At 36.6% G+C, this 9,701-nt stretch overlaps 1 long non-coding RNA gene across 1 annotated transcript; it reads right to left on the bottom strand.

The window, feature by feature from the left end:
* Positions 1-656: 656 nt before the first annotated feature.
* LOC130559256 (uncharacterized) lies at positions 657-2,044 on the bottom strand. The gene is made up of 3 exons (XR_008963544.1): positions 1,812-2,044; positions 1,567-1,689; positions 657-1,241 (listed from the first exon to the last, which is right to left on the bottom strand). It is a non-coding gene; the product is annotated as an uncharacterized LOC130559256 (long non-coding RNA).
* Positions 2,045-9,701: the final 7,657 nt, after the last annotated feature.

Here is a 9,701-nt window from a genome sequence, read left to right as displayed (position 1 = left end):
GTGTGTGTGTGTGTGCGTGTGTGTGTGTGTGTGTGTGTGTGTGTGTGTGTGTGTGTGTGTGTGTGTGTGTTCATGTTTGTATATCCCGGTGGGGACCTAAACCTGAATACACACCAACACATGGGGACTCGTGTCACTGTGGGGACCAAAATTGAGGTCCTCATGGGCACAAAAGCTTATAAATTGTACAGAACAATATTTTTTACAAATCTAAAAATGCAAAAAGTGTTCTATGATCTTTAGGTTTAGGGATAGGGTTAGGGATAGGGGATAGAATATACAGTTTGTACAGTATAAAAACATTACGCCTATGGACTGACCCCACGGGGATAGTCAACCAAAGCCTGTGTGTGTGTGTGTGTGTCACATCTTCTCATGCACACTGTTTTTAGGCATCCAGATAGCAAAATTGTTGTGACTCAGATCTGGCCCACACCTTACGTCTTCATTTGACGAGCTGTATGAGCCTGTATGAGCAGAAAGATGATAATAAAACACAACGGGTACACAGCAGCATCTACTGAAATACATCTGCTATTACATCCTATAGAACAGTAAGCAATGTACCTTTTTTAAACCCCAAACAAATGGATTAAGTGCACAGCAAGCTTAGTGGTGATGAAGTAATTTAGAGCCTCCAAAGAAATGAATTGCTGTCATGGTCAACAATTTTATTTTTTGTAGAATTGTTTACAGAGAGTATTTTATAAGTGCACAGTTCAAAAACTTGGACTGAAGTTTTTCAACTTGGTTTGATTTAAAGAAGCGTTTGTGGTGTACTTTTGTCATTGGTATAATTTTATTGTTTAAAAAATAATATGATTAACATTCAACCGTTTGAGGATACAGTTCAATGAAAGTTACACTAAATTCTTGAGATGAACAATGAACAGAAAACCAAAATATAAGTTGAAGTGTGTGATGCTTTAAATTGTAAATCTGCTATTGTTCTGGCATGTTGTGAGCAGTCAGTCAATAAAATTGTAATAACATAATAAGCATATTAACAATACCCATATATTGTGAACTGCTATGATGTTTACAGACTTTAGCCATTTAGTATGTGTAGGCTAATCATTACCTCTGTCATGGACTTAACAGAATCATCATATGTTTTTAAACTGGCTTTTTATAGGAAAACAAATATTGCCCAATATTATTATTATACTATTATTCAAGATGTTTTGCATCTTTGCTTTCAGTTGTACTTTTTGGCCTTTAGGGTGCATCTTCAAAGGGATCTATAAAACAAATGACAGAAAATAATGTAAAACGCTGAAGCATACAGGAGCACTACATTTTTAGACTAGCCATATTTAGAATTGAGACAGAATGACACATAGTGAGACAGATCAAACAGACATAGATACTGTGCATTAGGATTATATTTGATTATATTATTATATTAATTTTCTCAGTGAATGACACAAGTTACAATTCATTTTTGATTAAGTGCACAGGGTTCAAAACAGAAAAGTGCCAGTAATATTAAAATATAAAAATGTACACATAAATGTTACCTTGTGTAGGAAAGATTTTCTAATTATTTACGTAAAAGGATCATACCTCTCCCACCAGGCATTCTCAAAAGGATTTGAACAACAGACAATTGTTTTATCTTGTAAAATTCAAGTGTTTTATCGTCTTCGAGATCACATTTTCCAAAAACCATCCTCAGTCTGTTAACATCTGAAATAGAAGTTATGTACATTTTCTTAAATTTAAAATATTTGAAATAAAATATTTAATATAGTTAGTTTCATAATCGGAGTTATGAAATGTGGTGATTATGAAAGAAACCTCCAACCTACCGTTTACTCCAGCGATAAATTGTAATGCTTTTTTCTTCAGTTCCTTTATTGTGGTTCTCTGAAATTCTTCAGATGATGTTGCAACTGACAGTGTTTTAATTGTAGTTTTATTAAGCTTGACACGGACTTGAAAGTCCATTCTCGTTATTTTCAAGAAATACTTTTCTGACTGTCAGAAAAACTCAACGGATCACACCTGCGTTAACACGGAACTATATAAAGTGCTTCTTGCAGCTTTGCTTTCACTTTTATTATTGGTAATTTAAAAAAAGGCGTTAAAGGGCGTAACCTTACAAAAGCATCTTTACAAAATGTTTCTATTTTAGTAAAAAAAAAGACTAAAGATATAGGTAGGCTATCTATGAAGATTCGGATACTGACTCGCATTTTTTGTCAACATCGCCCCAATAGTAGTTCTACTAAGGACCCTGGCTCACCTTACATGACACTTCAGTTATGGAACGCGAACGGGGACAAAACATATAACGCGAAACGCGTGAAATTTGGACGCGTCAACATGACAATTTTAAACGTGACTTTTTGTTCCGTGTAAACGCGAACGTTTCTATCGTCTTTACGCGAAGTTTTTGGCCGTGTTATTTGAAGACACGATCGTTTGTATCGCCATAACGCAATATTTTTGGCCGTGTTTTTAGTTATGTGTTTAAACGAACGTTTTTGTCGTGTAAACAGGTCATTTGTGAGCGTGTAATATTTTGACTCTTATTTTGATGCGTGACATACTAATCTTTTTGTTTTAATTGAACTGCTGCCAATTTGAGGTCAAAAAATTATTTAAAATCCCTAATTATATATTGCTGTTGTTTAATTGCTTCTTTTGTGGCATACATATATTTATATTCTATCCTGTGTTGTATGGGGTATAACTTAAATATATTTACGTTTTTATATACAACTTAAAGGTCACTGCACACACACAGTATATTACAGCCTATTACATCACTTATGTCTTATATAAGTTTTAATGCTGATTTTTAAAGAAGATATTTATCAAATAAAATGTATTTATTGAAAAGGGTTTAAACTATGTTTTTCATGCTTCAATGTAACCATTATGTCCAAAATGCACATATGTGGATAAGGTAAAGTCATGGTTAGAATACCAAAGGACATTAAAGAGACCTTTGTACTGACTCAAGCAGAGATGAACAGCCCACAGCCCATAAAAGGACAACCTTTCCCGGCATTATCTTAAAAACTTCCAGCTTCTTGCATCATGAACAGCACTGTGGCAGCAGTGGAGTCATTCAGGTTCCTGGGCACCACCATCTCTCAGAACCTGAAGTGGGACANGGGAGCACCAATGATCTTCTCAGCAGTCCGAACCGTCCTCTGTAGTCTTCTGATGTCTGACTTTGTGGCTGAGCCAAACCAGACAGTGATGGATGTGCAGAGGACAGACTCTATGACAGCTGAGTAAAACTGTTTTAATAGAGTTTGTGGTAGGTTGAACTTCTTCAGCTGATGTAAGAAGTACAACCTTTGCTGGGCTTTTTTAGCAATGGAGCCAATGTGATTCCAAACCATACAACATCGCTGGTCTCACTACTGCCCTGTACACCTTTCCTTTCATTCTTGCTGGTACTCTTTTATCACACAACAGACCTGACACTTTTCTCCACCCATTCCAACCTGCCTGTACACGCTTCTTCACCTCTTTTCCACACTCCCCATTACTCTGGACTGTTGACCCTAAGTACTTAAAATCCTGCACCTTCTTTACCTCTTCTCCCTGTAACCTCACTGTTTCACTTGGATCCCTCTCATTCACGCACATGTATTCTGTCTTGCTGCGACTAACCTTCATTCCTCTTCTCTCCAGAGCAAACCTCCACCTCTCTAGACTTTCCTCCACCTGCTCCCTGCTCTCACTACAGATCACAATATCATCCGCAAACATCATAGTCCATGGAGATTCCTGTCTGACCTCATCTGTCAGCCTGTCCATCACCACCGCAAACAAGAAGGGGCTCAGAGCCGATCCTTGATGGAGTCCCACCTTCACCGTGAACTCCTCTGTCACACCTACCGCACACCTTACCACTGTCCTACTGGTCTCATACACATCCTGCACCCTATCTAACATACTTCTCTGCCACTCCAGACCTCCTCATACAATACCACAGCTCCTCTCTTGGCACCCTGTCATACGCTTTCTCTAAATCTACAAAGACAAGTGTTCTCTTATCTTGTTAAGGTGTTCTCTTATCTGCCTCCAAATGCGTAGCTGGCTCGTTGTAACACTACTATTAACTGCAGTTTGGTCTAGTATCACTGGGACAAGTAGCACTGCTCCAAGATCATACGGATGGCAATAATCCATAACTGAAGCCAGTCTGGGACAGTAGCCGGCTGTTTAAACCAAAGTACCAAAACTTGTAAATGGGTTGCCCAAATAATAAAGGCAGAAGTCCGGAAGGGCTAACCCCCCTTCACACTTGGGTTTACAGAGATGTGCTTTTTTTATTCTATGGCCCTTGTAGTTCCATAAGAAGGGAAGAACAATCGAGTCTAGTTGCTTAAAGAAGGACTTAGGCAGAAATATTGGGATGTTATGCAATAAATATAGTATCTGGGGTAGAAACACCATTTTTATAGCATTTATTCTTCCAATTAAGGATATCGGGAGAGTCCTCCAATAGCAGAGGTGGACAGTAACGAAGTAAATTTACCTGAGTACTGTACTTAAGTACACTTTTTGAGTATCTGTACTTTACTTGAGTATTATTTTTTCTGAGTACTTGTACTTTAACTTTATTACATTTGAAAGACAAATATCATACTTTTAACTCCACTACATTTATAAAAAGGTCCAAAAATAGAAAATGGTTTCTATGCAGCGGGTTTCCTGTGTGCGCAATTTATATGGCTTGCGAACTGCCAGGACCTTTTACTGTTGCCAAGTATTTCAGTTTTTCTATGCTCGCGGTTTTCCGGCAAGCTTTGAATGACCATTTGGCAGATTTTTTTACGCAAATCTGGCAACTCTGGGATCTTCCCCGCTAAACTAATGTAAACGCAGGCGCTGCTACACCGTTGATAGCGCTCTAAAAAGACAAATAGAACAATAATAGACGAAAAAGGCACATGTTAAAGTGTGGCGTAATCATCTGTGGGTTACGAACAGTCAAAGATCGTAGAAACATTGTCATGAAAATGATCGGCATAACGGCTAAACGGTAAATAAGCACCACATACACCTTGAGCTACGCGTGCGTGTTAACTTCTGATCTGCTGCTATATCATTTAAAGCGATTTGGAAAATGAATGATGTTTTTAGTGAAGTAACTATAGTTGAATTATTCCTGTTGAAATAAAAACAATAGAACCCTGCCCAAAATACAACAGAAAATGTAGTGGATTTAATGGTTATAATGGGAATTGTACTATGGATACTTGTTGTCTACTTGTATGTGATGGATTCTATTGGTGGGATGGTAAATCCTATTGGAATAAAACCCAAAACACATTACAAATCTCATTCTAATTCAAAAATTCATTGTTTTTTTTCAGCAGGGATTTGCAGTAAAACCACAGTATCCACATATTTACCATTTTCTATATATAGGAACCATACTCCAATTAATAATCTTTAGTAAAACCACAGCAACTAAAAATACCATAGTTTCATTATACTAGCTATAGTTTATGTTTGTAGTTAAATTATGGTAATACAAGTGGTAATAAATCCAACAAACACATGGCTTCTACACTTTACTATTTACAAGAACCTTACTACTACGCGGGTCTTCTCGCCGAGAAGAGCACCAGGACGAGAAGAGGCACCACCTATGGGCGTATAGCTGCCCAGTGGCCGAAGCCCTAGCCTGAGTGACGTCCCAACCGGACCGGGGGTGGGTCACTCAGGATCTCCTCGTCCCGTCCAGACATGGAGACCAGGTTTTGCCTGGGATGCCGTAACGTGCCCCTTCCCCTGGGGAAGCTGTCCGCCAGGGGGAGCGGCCAGGGGGGAGTTGTTGTCAGAGCCTCAGCTCCGAGAACCAAGTCCTGGTTAGGCCAAAGGGGCGTAACTAGTACCACTTGATGCTCCTCTTCCCTGGCCTTGCACAGGACCTGTGCAATGAGGCTCACTGGGGGGNCTCTCTCTCTAAGACAAAATGACAAAATGCATGTTTCATCTCAGGATAATTATATATTTTAAATAATATATATATAAAATTACGCGTAGATGTGTATTTAATTTTAAATGTATTTCATCAGTGAAAGAATAAGAAAAGCTGCTAGACTATAGCTCGAGCTGCGAGGTTTCTCTGAATAACCGCACTTTTACAGTCGGCTAACGAGAACTCTGCAAACTGCGTGTCTGTATAAAAGGTGTTTGATTGTGTATGAACTGAATTTGAGGACAGCGCACTTGGAATTACTTGCGAGAGCGCGTCTGTAGACAGCGTCACATGGGGTTGCCTGGAGTAACTTGGCTTAAATGACGACAGGGGGAGGTTCAAATGTGCGTATAAATATGAAAAATCTACGCAATTATTAGTGAATGAGACCCAATTTGGCTGACTTGACTAAATCTGCTACTGTGGCATAACAGATTAACAGCAGAGTATAACATTGTACTTTTTGAATATTTTGTGTTCATACTATCACATTTGGAAAGGTGGTCCTCAGAATGTTTTTAAACAGTCCTTGGTGGGCCATGAGTTGCAAAAGGTTGAGAACCCCTGAACTACACAACCCAAAATCAAGTGTTGAAATATTTTTGTAAAATGAAGAAACAGTCAGTCATAATTATTTATAGAGCACATTTAAAAACAACAGCTGTTGGCCAATGTGCTGTACAAAATGTAAGCTTATAACAAAATATAAAAAGTAAACATAGAACACAGCGACAGATAGTACACTTTATGCCACTGTGCTTACTTACGACCATATGCACCGTAAATAAATACGTTTTATGAAGAGACTTAAAAACAGCGTATGTTGGTGAAGTTCTTATAAAAGGTGGCAAATTGTTCCATAGCTGTGAGCAGTCACTGAAAAGGCACGATCTCCTTTTCGATTTCAAGCCTGTCCTTGAAAACGTCAACTGAAGGCTACTATAGTTGACTGAAGTTCCCAAAGCATTACAGTGGAACGGAATCAGATCTGAGATACATGACAGAGCCATTCCATACAAACCCTTATAAACAAACAACAATGTTTTAAAATGGATACGATGTTTAACTGGGAGCCAGTGGAGAGAGATCAACACTGGTGAAATATGTTCCCTTTTACTTGTTCCAGTTAACAGTAAAGCGGCGGCATTTACAACAAGTTGAAGACGAGACAATAGAGACTGTGAAACACTCTAACAATACAATAATCTAATCTGGATGAGATAAAAGCATGTATTACAGACATGTTAAGGATGACTTCATCTTTGCGATATTCTTTAGCTGACAGGACAATAATAACAAATAATGCAAGACTGATAACTTAATTATTAAGTATATGGCATCATTTATTGCCTTACGTTTACTTTTAACCACATCTGAAGCTTTGAAATTTGCCCTGCACATTACATATAGACACGCCTATGAAGAGATATACAGTATGGTGGTCAAAAGTCTATATACACCTGATTCTTAATACAGTACAATGTTACCTGGAAAAACAATGACAGTGTGTGTGGTTTTATGATAGTTGTTTAAGGGTTTAAAGTTGTCCTGGTCCATTAAACTGTTCACTGGTCTTTGATTGTTCAGCATTTTCTGCATGTTTGACCAATGTCAAGCTGTGACTATGTTAGATTCATCTTTACAGACTGACAACAAGCACTCATACACAACTATTATATGTCAGTGTGTAAAGATCAACTCAACATCAGAGTTACTGCTGGACAGAGGTCAGACATGCAGAAGATACTGAACATCAAAGACTGTGCAGGACCTGGAGGATTTCTCTGAAGATCAGTGTTCAAGTTAAATGGTTCATAAACAAAAAACTCCTAAACAACAGTCAGACAACACAAAAACTATAATTGTCTGGGTACATCATACAGCATTATAAGAATAAGCAATATGTAAACTTTTGAACGGGATTATTTTTTATAAATTCAGTTATTATTCTGTGTTGTGGAATAAATGTGAAATAATTTTTTCAGGGCAGTACTAAAATAAAAACAAATCTTCAAAATTACACTTATTTGAATAAATTAAATTTCAAACGTTTTTAGGATTTTGCAAGGTGTATGTAAACTTTCGACCACTGTGTATATTCCATATGATACCGTACAAGTTACAATGAAAACCGCACACTCTTTTATTTATTCTTATTTTTTAATATCAGAATCAGAAAGAGCTTTATTGCCAAGTGTGTTTGCACTACAAGGAATTTGTTTTGGTGACAGGAGCATCTAGTACACAGAAACAGCAACAAAGAGAGAGAGAGAGAGAGAGGGAGAGAAAAGGAAAGAAAGAGACTGGTGATTTTTGCGTACGTGTGCTTTCAACTGTTCCTATATTTTCTCTTATATTTAGAATAAATTAATGTACGAAAGTTTTTGTGAATCATGATTTGTTCGTGAAAGCGTTCGTACGCAGGTTTCACGCACAAATTTGTGCGTATGCATGCTTAGTGAATGAGACCGACTGTTTTACAAACCATAAAAAAAGAATAAAATAACAAATTAAAAATACAACACCAGATCAAGGCTTATATACCTGTAACAGGTCAGACACACAAGAGTGGAACATTATATTAATTAGCCCTTATAAAAACAAATGTAATGTATTCTGCGTCGTATTTTCTCACCACACTTTGATGCTTTTGCTTGCACAGAACTTTTCTTTTCAGAAAACGACCCATTTTACAGTAACATCATTTACTGTAACATAATATATATTTGAAATATGCGACATTCAAATATAAATTGATTTTTAGGTAATGCATCTTGACTCCACTTTAGTGTTTCTTTAACGTCTTTGTTATTTATTACACATGTTCTGAGTGTGCACAGGGACAACACATATTGAGTTAAATTTGACACAGAACATGTGTTATAAAATGTAACACACAAATGTGTTGCTTTAGTAAACACATCAATGTGTTATTTTTTGTGTATTTAACACAAATGTGTGTTATTCAGTAATTGTTTAGTTTTCATATAAAAGATTAAAAATATTAAATTACAAAATTTGTAAACTTTTTATTAAAAAATCAAACAGACAACTACTGTACACTGTCCGAATACTATTTATTTGTTCTTTTTTAACAAATATTTGAAATACGTGAAACTACATAAGTTGAATTGTTTACAGTATAATTGTTAAACAATCACTTTAAACATAAATGACATTACATGCATTTTAAAACACTATTTATAAAAAAAATCATTGAATCTCAATACAGCACATGTTAAACACTGTTGAATAGAACAATTCCTGAAATGGTTTCTAACATGTAAATTGCAAAAACAATTCTCAAACATACCAACATGTTATTTCACATTAAGAAAAATACTTAAAATGAACTTGACATTTGTATTCAGATAAATAACACATATAGTTCATGTACTGACCTGGTGTTCACCTGCTCTGGTGTTCACCTGCTCACCTTATCAATTTAACATTAAAACCTGCTCAAAGACAGACAACATATTTCCAACAAATTAGTTTCAAACACTAAGATATTTAAAATAAAACTTTGTATCTAGGAGTGACATATTGCAAGTAACTTTCTTGATGAAATGGACAGCGTCTTTGTCTCTTCATGTTCTCTCAGGACTGTAGGGGCCTTTTCCTCGAGCAGTGCCAGCAGGCCAGTCATGGTTGCATCTGTTGAATGACACTATAAAATGACAAAACATTAAAAAGTCAATGTTTACTTTGACTACTACTTATTTAAAAAAAAAAGACAATAATG

This window comes from Triplophysa rosa, linkage group LG9 (genome assembly GCF_024868665.1).
Source record: "Triplophysa rosa linkage group LG9, Trosa_1v2, whole genome shotgun sequence".
NCBI lineage: Eukaryota > Metazoa > Chordata > Actinopteri > Cypriniformes > Nemacheilidae > Triplophysa > Triplophysa rosa.
This window is presented reverse-complemented; position numbering and strand designations above follow the sequence as displayed.